Raw genomic sequence first — 15,047 nt, 5'->3', positions numbered from 1 at the left:
TCTCAAAATCCATTATTTCCTTATCAACATTAGAGACCTATTTCTTCATTCCTGAGGTCCATTTCCATAATTTAAGAGATTAAAATAGATTTCTACAAATTTACCTCCTCCTCATTGTAAATCTCATTAAAAAATTTATTCATTAGATCATTCACTACCATATTGTTTAGAGCCTCTATTAATATATTGACTTCTACTTTTTGTTCTGGGGTTTCACTTGGATCTTCCTCTGTTTGGGTTAGATTTTTGGAAATAAATTCCTCTTGTACTTCTTGACCATATTAGTCTACTTCTTTTGAAGGAGTGACTTGACGACTAGTTTTCAGCTGAAGGAAACCTTCCTTAGCATTACCTGGACTAATGATTACCGATTTGAGGTGAGGAGGGCAATCCCTGATCTCTCCTTCGTCCATCTCCTCCCTTGAGTGGATCGAAAAACCCCCACCTTTTGCATTTAGGGAGATTTGAATGTTTGCAAAATATCCCAAAGGATTCGAAAGACAGACATCTTGAGGCGGAGAAACAACAAAAACTGGTTCTACTCTTAAAAGACCCTCGACAAGTCTTGGATTAATAGAGATAATTTTACTATTTACATTAATATCTAGGGTTTTGAATTTAACTACATTAACATCTACTCTAACTATAATAATTGGACTAGAGCAAGCAATATCATGTTCTACCATCCCTATATATGATCCTAATTTGCGGCCTATGATTTTGAGTGTATCTTTAACCAGAAGTTCAATCAGGAGATTAGGAAGAAGGATTGCTTTTTCTACTTCAAATTTCGCCGATTTTTTTGGATCAAAGAATGGGCTCCATTCTAGAAATTTTAAAGGGTAATCATTCAGAACTAGGGTTTCCCCGAATAGGAGCTTATTTCTTAGATCTAAACTATCACAAGCCAAATATATAAAATCATTTTCCATAATTGTTAGGTTGGCTCATTTTCCTAGAAGATTTTTAAGCTAGTTAGCAACATAACACACCTCCATACCAGGGCTTGTCCATCAAGCAAAAAGTCCATGATTTTGGCATCTTCTTTAAACATAATTAATCTCATGTTTTGATAGGTATATCACTTCATGATCCATTTGCTTTGCTTCCTTGATACGATTTAAAGCTATTAGAGATCCTTGAGATTGGGAGTCATTTCTTGTGTCTGATCTATAAGATTGAGTCGTGATGGAACTCTAAATTTTGGAAAATTTTAGAGTCCCAAAAATGATACTAAAGGAGAGAGTTCTCAGATCTTGCTCTCTATCATGTTCAAACAATATGCTTCAAGGTTCTATCAGACTAAGATTTTAATGAGAAGTTCAAAGAAGTCTTTTCTGATTGGCAATAAAAGATACATAAATACAGCTTTCAGTTGGAAATGTCCCAAGGTTGAGCCTTGGCATAAGTATCAATTTCATAACTTTATACTTTGTGAGAGAAAGGGCAGACATGAGTTTGAATGCAAAGCTCAATTTTCTTCCCAAACCATAACTTACAATATGCTATTGGAGTAAAAAACTTGATGGGCCAAATAATCTTCTATTTAGATGGAACGGAAAAAGGACATTTCTACAAGTTTGGAAGACCAATAAAGGTACAATTATAGGGTTATTAGATTTACAAAATGATGGGTGGAATTGGCCAAACGCATTGCAGGCTCTGCATGCGTAGCAAATGTTGCTTGCCTCCAAACATGTAATAATCGTCCCGATGAGATAGAATGCCAGATTCACTGTGGCGATCTATTTGAGAATAGTATAGTGGATAAATTCAATGAATGTGCAGTTTCCGTAGCAAGTGGTACATAAGTAGTGGCTTGAATACAACATTCGATACATTTGATTGCCAAGTTCATGAATTTTATCCGACAACAAAGAATCTCATAGGAAAGTTGTCATGGCAAACATCAACCCCTGATGGCGGTTTCTTCACCCGTTCTTTTGTTCAGAGATTTGTGCAAGATCTGTCTCAGCTTGGAGTGCTCTATAATCATGATAGCGAGTACCTTCATTATTAGGATGACTGGTACACACCTTCATCCAAGATATAAAACAAACCAGATAATTACATATTTGTATATTATCGAGGTAGAAATAATGCATGGGAAGGATATGGAGGTTCTGTTATTTATACATGGAGTCCAGTTCTTCTTTCTAGCATTGTCTCTGAGTTGGAAAAGGGCTGGAAATATTCACTGCATCAATTTCCCAACGAAAGCGATGACATAAGTTTTTGTCACACCCAACAGAAGAAGAGAAATTCTATTTGCAGAATATCAAACATGTCTATGATAAGCAAGCTTGTTCAGAACACATGACTATGATGGAAATCATTGCGGGAGTAACCATGGGCAGGGAAGCTTCATCGAACATTGAAAGGTTTGGTAAATATTCCGCACGACTCATTGCTTTTTTCTTGCTTGCAGGTTTGCGTGAGTTGAGAGCGGGTGACAGATCTTAACATGGAGAACAAAGACCTCACGTTATCAACAGGTCTATGCGTTTGGTCTGTGCTATCAGCGTCAACGATTTTCATGAGCCTGTTGGTGTGCGTTCGGGTGCTGGGAGTCAATCTCATAAAATATGGCTCGCTGATTAAAGTGCAACGGAAGGATCTTAATTGGTGTAAAGTGGAAGAAGGTTTCAACATTACAGAGAAGGACCTTGCAAAATATTACACGCATACAATGGAGGATTGAGCATATTTACTCTCCCATGAAGCTAGTGCAATCATTTTAAACTGAAGTTGGAATGTTTTTCCCTCATGGCAGGAACAGCATACGCTCGAGTAGATTGAACCATAATCATATGTTGCCTCATGGTATTTGGCAAGGTTCATAATTAAAACTGCATTTGTTCTATTTGCTATATAACAAATTAAGTGTTACCATATTGATTTAAATCTTATGTAAACAAGCAGCGGTTATGAGTTACCAAGAGGTGTGATGATTGGAAAATTAACTTACACTTCTTGGTTGTCTATATGTATGAGATGTAGAGTTCAAACAAAAGACATTGAGATTGCTTCATTTTTAAATCTGTAAACCTTCTATCAATAATGTTGGAATCTTTTTGTTTGAAAGAGAAGTTGGAGATCTGAAACAAAGCAAAGGAGATTTCAATTTTTTTTGAGTATTATTTCTAGGAATTGTATGGATCTGATTGTGTTGGATAGAGCATCAAGAGATTGAGTGTCTTCATCACAATTTGTCCAGCAATAAATCAGTAAGAAATTTTATTTGTCTTAGAGTTGAATCATACATAGCTCGTCCTTTATAGTTGAGTTATTTATTTGTTTCTAATTTATTAATTTGATAAGTGCATTAGATTGTTTACTGCTATTCAGATTTGATCAATACAAATAGTGTAGGATATCATCTTCTTCTCATTATTTGTATCTATTATGCCCGTGTGATGGTTAAATCATAATAGACTGATCTGAATACGCTAGAGTGTGACAATTTGTGGCATCAAATTAACTAGGTTATTAACAAATATTATACCAACAATACTGTAAAGTTGTACGTAAGAAATGTATGTTTGACTCCATTGCCCAATTAGAATTCAGCACTGATCATAAAAATTGCTCATAAATTTTGAACCCAATGCTGACATTTCTCTATTCTTTTCCTTTGGCAATCTGATTTCATTTAGTAATTTGTTTATCTTTTTCACTTCAGAAACACATAATATCTTAAATAAAGTAATTGAGGTTTGAAGATTAATAATTCAAAATGTTTCCTTGATACTTGCCAATTGAGGAGTTTATTTGAGTGCTATAATACGCTATAAATCATCTTGGAATTAAGTTTTGCCATCCAAGATTTAGGTAAACAGGCCTTGGTCCAGCAGAACCAAAAGCACAGAGGATTAGATTTAATCTTGTTACGTTGGCCAAAATCAGTTAGATACCCAGCATCGAGCAGGCAAGGCTCGTAAGTTTCTAACCAGTGATTTTGATAACCAACAGATTGGCGACTCTACTAGAGAAGTCGCAAGTAAGGTTTACTTACTCCAAAACCAGTTTAGAGTTTCATTCAGGCATAAGCCTTGAGGTGAGTTTTCTAATTTTGTTTTCTTTCAATACAAACGTAAATACATTAGTAAGCTTTCGTTTAGTTTTTCCATTTGCTGTTTACAATTTTCAGATTCTAATTTTTAGATTTCTAATCAGCATTTGAATAAAATTTACAAATCTTTTGTGTTCAAGGTTCTAAGTTTTGGCTTAATCTAAGTTGTCTACATTTCACGTATATACTTAAAAGCAATTAAAACAAAAGTTCTTTTTTTATTTTCAGCAAATTGTTCTCAAGTTAGTGGCATTAACTTTCCTGGATAAAGAACCTAGATCTTTATTTCTTTCTGTTTAAAGGAAAGTGGCGACTCTATCTTGTTTGGATATTATATTTTTAGCATCAATTGTTTGCTTTAGAAGTGTATGTGGGGTAGAAGATTAGTAAATGCCCAGCCTAGAAGACTTGCGCAACTTACTTTTGAGAAAAAGCCAACAAATAAAAAAGGTAAAAATCAAAAAGCAAAAATGTTTTACACAGGACATAGAAACTTCCAGGAAAGGACTAGCAAACAACCCGAAATAGGTGAATTAAGTCATAACAGTCTCGAAAAGGATGAGGAAAATTGTAACCCATTCTTTCACATTCCTAGGGTTGATGAAGAGCCTCAATGCGAGATAACTCGTATTGAGGATGATGATGAATAGGGACAAATAATGCAATGGGACATGATCATAAAGAAGATGGCTTAAACTACAAATGGTAATAGCGCAGTCTTGGCAAAAACATTAAAAATGCAGTTAGATGATATCCTAGCAAAAATAGGAATATCAAAAGATCTTATTACTTCCCCGCCTAAAGCTTGTAATGAACAAAGATCAGATAGCTGGAGGGAAGAGAAGTCAGATCAAAACACACCACCTAAGTACAACCCGCGTCACAGAAAGAATTTGGAAGCGCAATTTGCTACTAGTCATGATAATCCACTATATGAGAACAGAAGGGATAGAAATCTAAATAATAATTTTAATAGACAAAACAATCGACGGGCATGGAACAATGGGCAACATAATAGAGGAATTCAGCAAAATGGTGGAAATATTAGACAACCTTATGGGCTGAATCAGAATAACAATAATCAAATCATCCAAGGACATGTGATGCAAAATCAAGGCAATAGAATTCAAATGATAAGGCAACCTATGGCAATTGAACGATATAGACAACTTGATTTCAATGGGATTCAAGGATATCCAAATCCTATATCAAATGATTTAAGGAATGCCATCCCAAAATTTTCAGGAAATGGAACTGAATCAGCTGAAAGACATGTTATTAACCTAAAAAATGTGATTGAAGATTTTGAGGAAGATCATGAAGATGTATTCATGAAATTGTTTGTTCAATCATTAACCGAGGATGGTGCGGAATGGTATAGAAGTTTGCAAATGGATCCATTTCTGAATGGTGTAATTTCGCGGATCAGTTTATTGAGCAATTTGGGGATCACATTGATACATCCTTTGCGTGACATGAATTAACAAGCATTAAAAAGAACTCAAATGAATCAGTGTCAGAATTCAACAAAAGGTTTAACAAAGTACTCAACAAGATTCCGAGGGAAATTAGGCCCGTGGATTCATTTTTGATTGATTTCTATTTAAGTGCTTTTGATAGTAAATCTCACTTTGAAATAAGATCTCAAAGACCTTCTTCGCTGCCCCAAGCCTTCAAAATTGCCATGACAATAGAAAATGACAGAAAAGCAGCCGGAAGGATCAATAAGAGGGATGATCCAAAACTGTATAATCCAAAAAATCATAAGAAGGACGAACTTAAAGAAATAATGGATATGTTAAAGGAGATAAAGGTTAAGCAGAGTAGAAATGAAAGACCGCCCTTTAACAGAAATGACAGGGTAAGATTGCATGATATGCCCTATAACACAAATTGGAAAGATGGAAAGCCAGAAAGACCGACTCATGCTAAAGATACACCTGATCATCTTAAGAAAGTAAATATCCTTGATGATGGTCCATGGTGTGATGCTTGTAGGCTGCCCCATGACCCTAATCATTGTATTGTTGCGCAAGCTATTTTTGAAGAAGAAAATCAGGAAAGTGAAGAAAAACCCATAGTCAACATTGTATCATCCGAATCATTATGGGGAAGAGATGAAGACCAAAACGCTGATTGTTATTACAGGGGCTCTAACCAGCGGCGATGTACTCAACAAGTATTTTCAAATGAGGAGGATAATCCTACCTTTCGCAGATTAACACCAGAAGAAAGAAGAGCCTATACTATTGCAGCAGTTGAGCATGCTAAGCATACTTACCAAAGAAGCAATAAAGACAATAATGCTGATCAAGGAAGTCCCGCTGGTATATTTGCGAGAAATCAGCAACAGACTGAAGCATCTAAGAGGCTTGGTAATCAAACCCAAGCCAAACAAAAGGAAGGTAATCAATCTTATAGGATGACCAAGCAACCAGTTGTATAAACTAATGGTAAGAAAATATCTTATTGTCATAGTTTTATGAGTCATGCTTTATCTCAATTGAAAATAGCTGTGCCCCTAATGGAGATGATGAAATTTTTTGATTACAGGGACGAGACTTTGAAGATATTATCTAGTGTGCAAGATATTAACAATAAGGATGTTAAAAATAATGAAGAAACACCTATTGTATATTTAGGAACAACATTAAATAAAAGGTCAAATCAAGTAGACCCGTTCTATTTAACATTGTTGATAAACAATAAATTGGTAAAGAATTGTATGATTGATTCTGGCGTAGCAGTCAATGTCATATCTGCTAATGTAATGAAAGAAATAGGTCTTAAAGTTGATACTCCTTTTGGAAAATGTTATGCCATGGATAACAGATCTGTACCTGTAGTTGGAATCATTAAAAATGTTGAATTTCATTTTCCATCATTTCCACATATATCATACAGAACTGACATTACAGTAGTTGAAATATTAGCAAGTTATGGTATGTTGTTATCTAGGCAATGGTCGAATTTGGTTGGAGGTCATGTGTAGTTGGATCTATCTTACGCTAGCATACCTGTGGGAGGCAAGGAAATCCGAATTGAAAGGGAACCCCAGTCATACTATTTGGTCGAGGATTATATTCTGGATCTTGAGGTTAACTTTTGTCATTCGAACATGTACAACTTTCAGGTAAGCATAACTAAACCTACTTCTAAGATTGTTGATCCAATTTCAATTCATGTAAAAGAAAATTGTAATGATATTTGGCAAATGTTTTTTGATGGCACGTGTAGTAAGGAAATGGGGTTGGCGTTATTTTTGTTTCGCTGTCAGGTAAAACTTTTAAATTTTCTTTCTTACTAAATTTTGAATGTACTAATAACATTGCTGAATATGAGGCATTAGTTATTGGTCTGGGTATTGCAAAAGCATATGGGATTAAAATGCTTGTTGTCTTAGGGGACTCCGATTTAATTGTTTCACAAATTAGGCTTAAATTTTCAACTAGGAACCCAAGGTTAAAACAATACCGAAACTATGTGTGGGATTTGCTAGAATTTTTTGATGCCTTTTCATTAAATGGGTTGATAGATCAACTAATTACCTAGCTGATATAATGGAAAACCTTGCTATTAGGCAGATAAATATCCCATTTGATAAAGTCATTCAGGTTGAAATAAAAAGCAAACCCTCGATACCAGACAATGTCCAAAATTGGCAAGTTTTTGAAGATGACAAGGATATTATCAAGTTTTTAACTTGTCAGGAAGATTATGAAAATCAATTCATTGATTGGAATGGGTGTGTAGAGGAAAAATATGGTAAGGAAACATTGTTTGGAAAGGAAATAATGCAATTAAAAACTAATAAAATGCCAAAGGGTCTAGTTGCCTTAGAACAAAATTCTACTAAGATCCAAAATGAAATTGAGAAAATAAATTTGGAAAGTGAAAGTTCTCCCAAAAGGGTTTACATAGGAAAGAAATTGTCATAAAAAATAAGGGCTGACCTAATTGCTTTATTAAGAAAATATAGGCACGTCTTCGCTTGAAGTTATGACGAGCTTAAAGCATATAGGGAAGATTTGTTTCAGCATGAAATACCTCTAAAACTTGATGCCAAATCATTTAGACAAAGACAACGTCCAATTAATCCAACCTTAGCTCCAAAGATGAAAGATGAACTCATTAAATTAAGAGATGCTGGAATTATAAAACCTATAAGGCACTCCACATGGGTTTCGAATTTAGTCCCAGTAAGAAAGAAGAACGGAGATATACGGTTATGTATAGATTTTAGAAATTTGAATATATCTTCCCTTAAGGACAATTATGCATTACCTGACATGGAAATTTTATTACAAAAGGTAACCGGTAATGAATTACTTTCTATGATGGACGGATTCTCAAGTTATAATCAAGTCAAAGTTAAAGAATCCGAACAATATAAGACTGCTTTTATGACACCTTGGGGTACCTATGTCTATGCTAGGATGCCTTTTGGGCTAACAAATGCGGGAGCTACCTTTCAAAGGGCAATGGATGTTGCTTTCGATGGATTAATCGACTTAATCATGGTTGTTTACCAAGATGACCTTACTGCTTATTCTAAGAAAGCAGAAGACCATTGTAAGCATCTAGAAAAGATCTTCATAAGAGCCCTTGAATTTGGAATTTCTTTGAATCCCAAAAAATGTCAATTTGGGGTAACTGAAGGAAAATTATTAGGTCATATCGTCTCTAAGGAAGGGGTAAGAATTGATCCTGAAAGGGTAGCAGCCATCGATAATATTCAGATACCTAAAACAACTAAGGGAATCCAGTCTTTCTTTGGGCAAATTAACTTCGTGAGAAGATTTGTTTCTAATTTTGCTGAAATCGTTAAACCTATAGCTAAGATGCTTAAGAAGGGAGCTAAGATTGCTTGGGATAATGAGGTTGTAGGAGCCTTTGCTAAGATAAAGCAAGCTATAAAAGAGGCCCCGGTTTTGAATCTCCTGACTTTAAGAAGCCGTTCCAACTATTTTCGTTTGCCTCTTACCATACCATAGCCGCAGTTATGTTACACAAAAACGATGAGGGTCATGAACAACCAATTGCGTTCTTTAGCAAGAGTTTACAAGCAGCTGAATTAAATTATGATATAAATGAAAAATAGGCTTATGCTCTTGTTAAAGCAATGAAATCTTTTCGACCTTATTTAGTAGGAGCTAAGGTTATAGCTTATGTGCCAAATGCTGCCATTAAGGACATATTTAGACAATTTGAAATTATTGGGAGATGATGTCGTTGGATAAATCAAATCCAAGAATTCAATATAGATATTCAGATTACAAAATTAGTTAGAGGGCAGGGATTGGCTAAGCTTATGGCAGAGTCAAATTTGGAAGCTGTACAAGTTAACCAAGTGGATGGTGATCAGAATGTTAGCATTAAGATGTGCCCTCGGTATACAGATATAGTGTATTATTTGTAGCATACTAAATGTAGAGATAATTTGAATGAAAATCAGAAAAGGACTATTAAGTTACAAATTGCGAAATATGTTTTAATTCAGGCTGATTTGAATTGGAAAAACCAGGATGGGATTCTATTATTTTGTTTGGATATTGCACAGTCAGAAGCTATTCTCAAGAAAATGCATGAAGGGGTTTGTAGTGGTCATCTTTCAGCAAGGACTACTGCACATAAGATATTGCGAGCAAGTTACTATTGGCCTCAACTCTTCAAGGATTGCCATGCCCATATTCGAAAGTGCGAAGCTTGTCAGAAATTATCCGGTAAGAAAAGTATGATGGCGCACTCCCATTAAGGACAATGCAAGCAGGGGAGCCTTTCCAAATGTGGGGGATTGATTTTATAGGAGAAATTAGTGAAAAGTCAAGTGGTGGACATAGTTGGATTTTAGTAGCCACTGATTACTTTACCAAATGGGTAGAAGCTATACCCACTCGGCAATCAACTAGTAAAGTAGTTATTAAGTTTCTTACTGAGAACATCTTGACTAGATTTGGAGTGCCCCAGAAGATCATAGCAGACAATGGTATGTGTTTTAGGTCTAATGAATTTACTGAGTTTTGCAAGAAATATGGCATTACAGTATCATATTCATCTCCATATCACCCCTAGAGTAATGGACAAGCGGAGTCTAGCAACAAGAACATCTTGAAGATCATCAGAAGAATGCTGGATAACAACAAACGTGCTTGGGATTCAAAGTTGAATCTAGCATAATGGGTAGACAGAATCACGGTAAAGAAGTCAACAAGTTTCTCTCCATTTAACTTAGTTTATGGGAAAAAAGCAAAACTTCCCTTGAATAATTTATTGCCTATTTACAAATTTGTTACTGAGAAACAATTAGAAGATATCAATTTTATGGAAAATAGGCTAAATGCATTGATTGACTAGATGAGGTTAGAAGGTTAGCACAAGAGCAAGATATAAATAAGCAGCAATAGGTCAAGTTCCTTCATGACAAAAAATCTTCTAAGCGATCTTTTAAGGTAGGTGATTGGTTATTGAAATGGAACGCTAAGGATCAGGATAAAGGTAAGCATGGCAAGTTCAAAGTCTTATGGCTCAGACCATTTATTATTTCTGATAAAGCAGGAGAACAATCTTACTTTTTACAGGATATAGAGGGTCGTATACAAGATTTTCCAGTTCATGGACAGTATCTCAAGCCATTTTTTCAGTAAGCTTGAAAGGGAAGTTTTTCTGCTTTTTCTTTATTCTTATTGTTCCTTCTTTCTTTTATTTTATTTCATTTTCTTAGATTTTTATATGTGAGTCCACAAACTGATTTCCTTTAATTTGTTGGCAAGTCTTCTCTTCCAAAGATAGGTGAGATCTCGCTATGCCCGTTAGGAGCATACGTCCCCAGAGAGAGCCATTGATGGAACTCTAAATTTTGGAAAATTTTAGAGTCCCAAAAATGATACTGAAGGAGGGAATTCTCAGATCCTGCTCTCTATCATGTTCAAACAATATGCTTTAAGGTTCTATCAGACTAAGATTTTAACGAGAAGTTCGAAGAAGTCTTTTTTGATTGGCAATAAAAGATTTATAAATACAACTTTTAGTTGTTGGAAATGTCTCAAGGTTGAGCCTTGGCATAAGTATCAATTTCATAACTTTATACTTTGTGAGAGAAAGGGCAGACATGAGTTTGAATGCAAAGCTCAATTTTCTTCCCAAACCATAACTTACAATATGCTATTGGAGTAAAAAACTTGATGGACCAAATAATCTTCTATTCAAATTGGACGGAAAAAAGACATTTTGACAGGTTTGGAAGATCAGTAAAGGTACAATTGCAGGGTTATTAGATTTACAAAATGATGGGTGGAATTGGCTAAATGCGTTGCAGGCTCTGCATGCGCAGCAAATGTTGCTTGCCTCCAAACATGTAATAATCGTCTCAATGAGACAGAATGCCAAATTCACTGTGGCAATCTATTTGAGAATAGTATAGTGGATAAATTCAATGAATGTGCAGTTTCCGTAGCAAGTGGTACATAAGTAGTGGCTTGAATACAACATTCAATACATTTGATTGCCAAGTTCATGAATTTTATCCGACAACAAAGAATCTCACAGGAAAGTTATCATGGCAAATATCAACCCTTGATGGCGGTTTCTTCACTCGTTCTGCTGTTCAGAGATTTGTGCAAGATTCGTCTCAACTTGGAGTGCTCTATAATCATGATAGCGAGTACCTTCATTATTAGGATGACTGGTACACAGCTTCATCCAAGATATAAAATAAACCAGATGATTACATATTTGTATATTATCAAGGTAGAAATAATGCATGGGAAGGATATGGAGGTTCTGTTATTTATACACGGAGTCCAGTTCTTCTTTCTAGCATTGTCCTTGAGTTGGAAAAGGGCTGAAAATATTCATTGCGTCAATTTCCCAACGGAAGCGATGACAGAAGTTTTTGTCACACCTAACGAAAGAAGAGAAATTCTATTTGTAGAATATCAAACATGTCTATGATAAGCAGGCCTATTCGGAACACACGAATATGATGAAAATCATTGCGGGAGTAACCATGGGCAGGGAAGCTTCATCGAACATTGAAAGGTTTGGTAAATATTCTGCACGACTCATTGGTTTTTTTTTGCTTGCAAGTTTGCACGAGTTGAGAGCGGGTGATGGATCTTAACATGGAGAACAAAGGCCTCATGCTATCAACAGGTCTATGCGTCTAGTCTGTGCTATCGGTCAACAGTTTTCATGAGCCTGTTGGTGTGCATTCGGGTGTTGGGAGTCAATCTCATAAAATATGGCTCGCGGATTAAAGTGCAACGGAAGGATCTTAACTGGCGTAAAGTGGAAGAAGGTTTCGACATTACAGAGAAGGACCTTGCAAAATATTACACACATACAATGGAGGATTGAGCGTATTTACTCTCCCATGAAGCCAGTGCAATCATTTTAAACTGAAGTTGGAATGTTTTTCCCTCACGATAGGAATAGCATACGCCTGGGCAGATTGAACCATAATCATACGTTGCCTCATGGTATTCGGCAAGGTTCATTATTTAAAACCACATTTGTTCTATTTGCTATATAGCAAATTAAGTGTTATCATATTAATTTAAATCTTATGTAAACAAGCAACGGTTATGAGTTACCAAGAGGTGTGATGATTGGAAAATTAACTTACACCTCTTGGTTATCTATATGTATGAGATGTAGAGTTCAAACAAAAGACATTGAGACTGCTTCATTTTTAAATCTGTAAACCTTCTATTAATATTGTTGGAATCTTTTTGTTTGAAAGAGAAGTTGGAGATCTGAAACAAAGCCAAGGAGATTTCAATTTTTTTTGAGTATTATTTCCAGGAATTGTATGGATTTGATTGTGTTGGATAGAGCATCAAGAGATTGAGTGTCTTCATCACAATTTGTCTAGCAATAAATCAGTAAGAAATTTTATTTGTCTTAGAGTTGAATCATACATAGCTCGTCCTTTATAGTTGAGTTATTTATTTGTTTCTAATTTATTAATTTGATAAGTGCATTAGATTGTTTACTGCTATTCAGATTTGATCAATACAAATAGTGTAGGATATCATCTTCTTCTCATTATTTGTATCTATTATGCCCGTGTGATGGTTAAATCATAATAGACTGATTTGAATACAGAGTGTGACAATTTGTGGCATCAAATTAACTAGATTATTAACAAATATTATATCAACAATATTGTAAAGTTCTATGTAAGAAATGTATGTTTGACTCTATTGCCCAATTAGAATTCAGCACTGATCATAAAAATTGCTCATAAATTTTGAACCCAATGCTGGCATTTCTCTATTCTTTTCCTTTGGCAATCTGATTTCATTTAGTAGTTTGTTTATTTTTTTCGTTTCAGCAACACATAATATCTTAAATAAAGTAATTGAGGTTTGAAGATTAATAATTCAGAACGTTTTCTTGATACTTGCCAATTGAGGAGTTTATTTGAGTGCTATAATCCGTTATAAATCGTCTTGGAATTAAGTTTTGCCATCTAGGATTTAGGTAAACAGGCCTTGGTCCAACGGAACCAAAAGCGCAAAGGATTGGATTTAATCCTGTTATGTTGGCCAAAATCAGTTAGATACCCAGCATCGAGTAGGCAAGGCTCGTAGGTTTCTAACCAGTGATTTTGATAACCAACAGGTCGAACGAGAATCAAATTTTGTTGGATTAATCTTCTGAAGGGGACTAAAGGCATTAGATTGTTTTGGATGCCTTCTTCCATTAGTTTTAGGGAACCTAGCTAAAGGTCTAAGTTTTTGCCCTCTGAAGTGAATTGATCTATCCTTCTTAGGTTTACGGGACCGGACCTCTATCCATCCTTCCTCAGATTCCTTATTCTTCAGAAGTAGTTTCATGGATTGATAGTAGGGTAGAGCATACTTTGTTCACCAAAAATGAGTCCGTTGTCTTCGGTACCGTGGAAAATTAGAGAGAGAATTTTCCATTTTTAGTTCTAATTAATTTTTAGTTTTAATAAAAGCATCAATTTAAATTAATAAAACATCAAAAACTTAAATTTCCACAAATAAAATGACAAAGCTATAGTAATTTGTTAGATTCCACAAATAAATTTCTATAGAACACTCTACTATGTAAAGATAAGATCATCTCCTAACAAAGATAAAAAGAACAATCTGGTTATTTTTAACCTAAAACAAAACCAAAATACGTTCAAAATTCAAGGAGTTGAGAAAACTTAGCTGATTGTCGGATTAAACTTCAGAGAATTTCTTATCTTTGAATGTAGGGTGCTTTTGGTAAGGTCTTTATACTGCATTAAAGATCTCTTTTATCTCAACAATGCATTGCTCAGATCTCAAATTTCAAATCTTGGCACTGTATTGTACAAAGATCTTTTGTAAAACAATTGTCTCAGAAAATTTGGAAAACTGTGCACCTTATTGTGATGAAAATTATGAAACCTTCTCCGAATAAACCTTCATTGTCTGCTAATTCTAAGGATCGCAGAGCATTAGAGGCTTTGATACTGGACTGCGATGGCTGTTACTCGCCAAATAGGATTATCTTGACTATGATTATTTGATGCGCTTGCTCGCTAGCCTTTCTCACCACACACGATTCTCATTTTAGCCGGAAAATTTAACCGTGGTTGGCGATAAGGTCTTTGTGGAAGGGAGTCTCGGTAAATCCCTATACTGGATTCATATTTGAACTGTAAAGAATGAGATAGCTATGGAAGTTCGTGAGTATTTCAATACTTCTCTGGTCATACAGATTTTAACACACCTTCTGTTGCTATTTCGTCATCTGCTAGAAAATCTTCCGTTTGCTGCCTCCTCTGGCAGAGTGAGCTAGGGAAATCTAATGGAGAATCGATGCTTGGACTCATCCTTGCAATTATATCGAATGCTTTAAAACAATAAAAAAAATTGAGCTAATCGTAGTGGATACCGCACATGAAAGGAATGTGGCCGAGGAAAGAATGCAGCATCAAAAGTTTCGATCGATTTGGAAATCACAAAGTTTGTCA

The 15,047-nt window shown here is 35.2% G+C and overlaps 1 protein-coding gene and 1 pseudogene across 4 annotated transcripts in view; both read left to right on the top strand.

Annotated features, from left to right (window-relative positions):
* LOC149572386 (chromatin-remodeling complex subunit) overlaps positions 1-15,047 on the top strand; it is a 115,183-nt gene that overhangs the window by 65,946 nt on the left and 34,190 nt on the right. The window lies entirely within an intron of this gene.
* LOC149572389 (violaxanthin de-epoxidase, chloroplastic pseudogene) lies at positions 1,269-2,320 on the top strand (annotated as a pseudogene).

Source organism: Cupressus sempervirens, chromosome 2 (assembly GCF_028749045.1).
Source record: "Cupressus sempervirens isolate cs-2001-9-10 chromosome 2, ASM2874904v1, whole genome shotgun sequence".
In the NCBI taxonomy this organism is placed as follows: domain Eukaryota; kingdom Viridiplantae; phylum Streptophyta; class Pinopsida; order Cupressales; family Cupressaceae; genus Cupressus; species Cupressus sempervirens.
The sequence above is the reverse complement of the archived record's forward strand: the minus strand, read 5'-3'. Positions and strand labels throughout refer to the sequence as shown.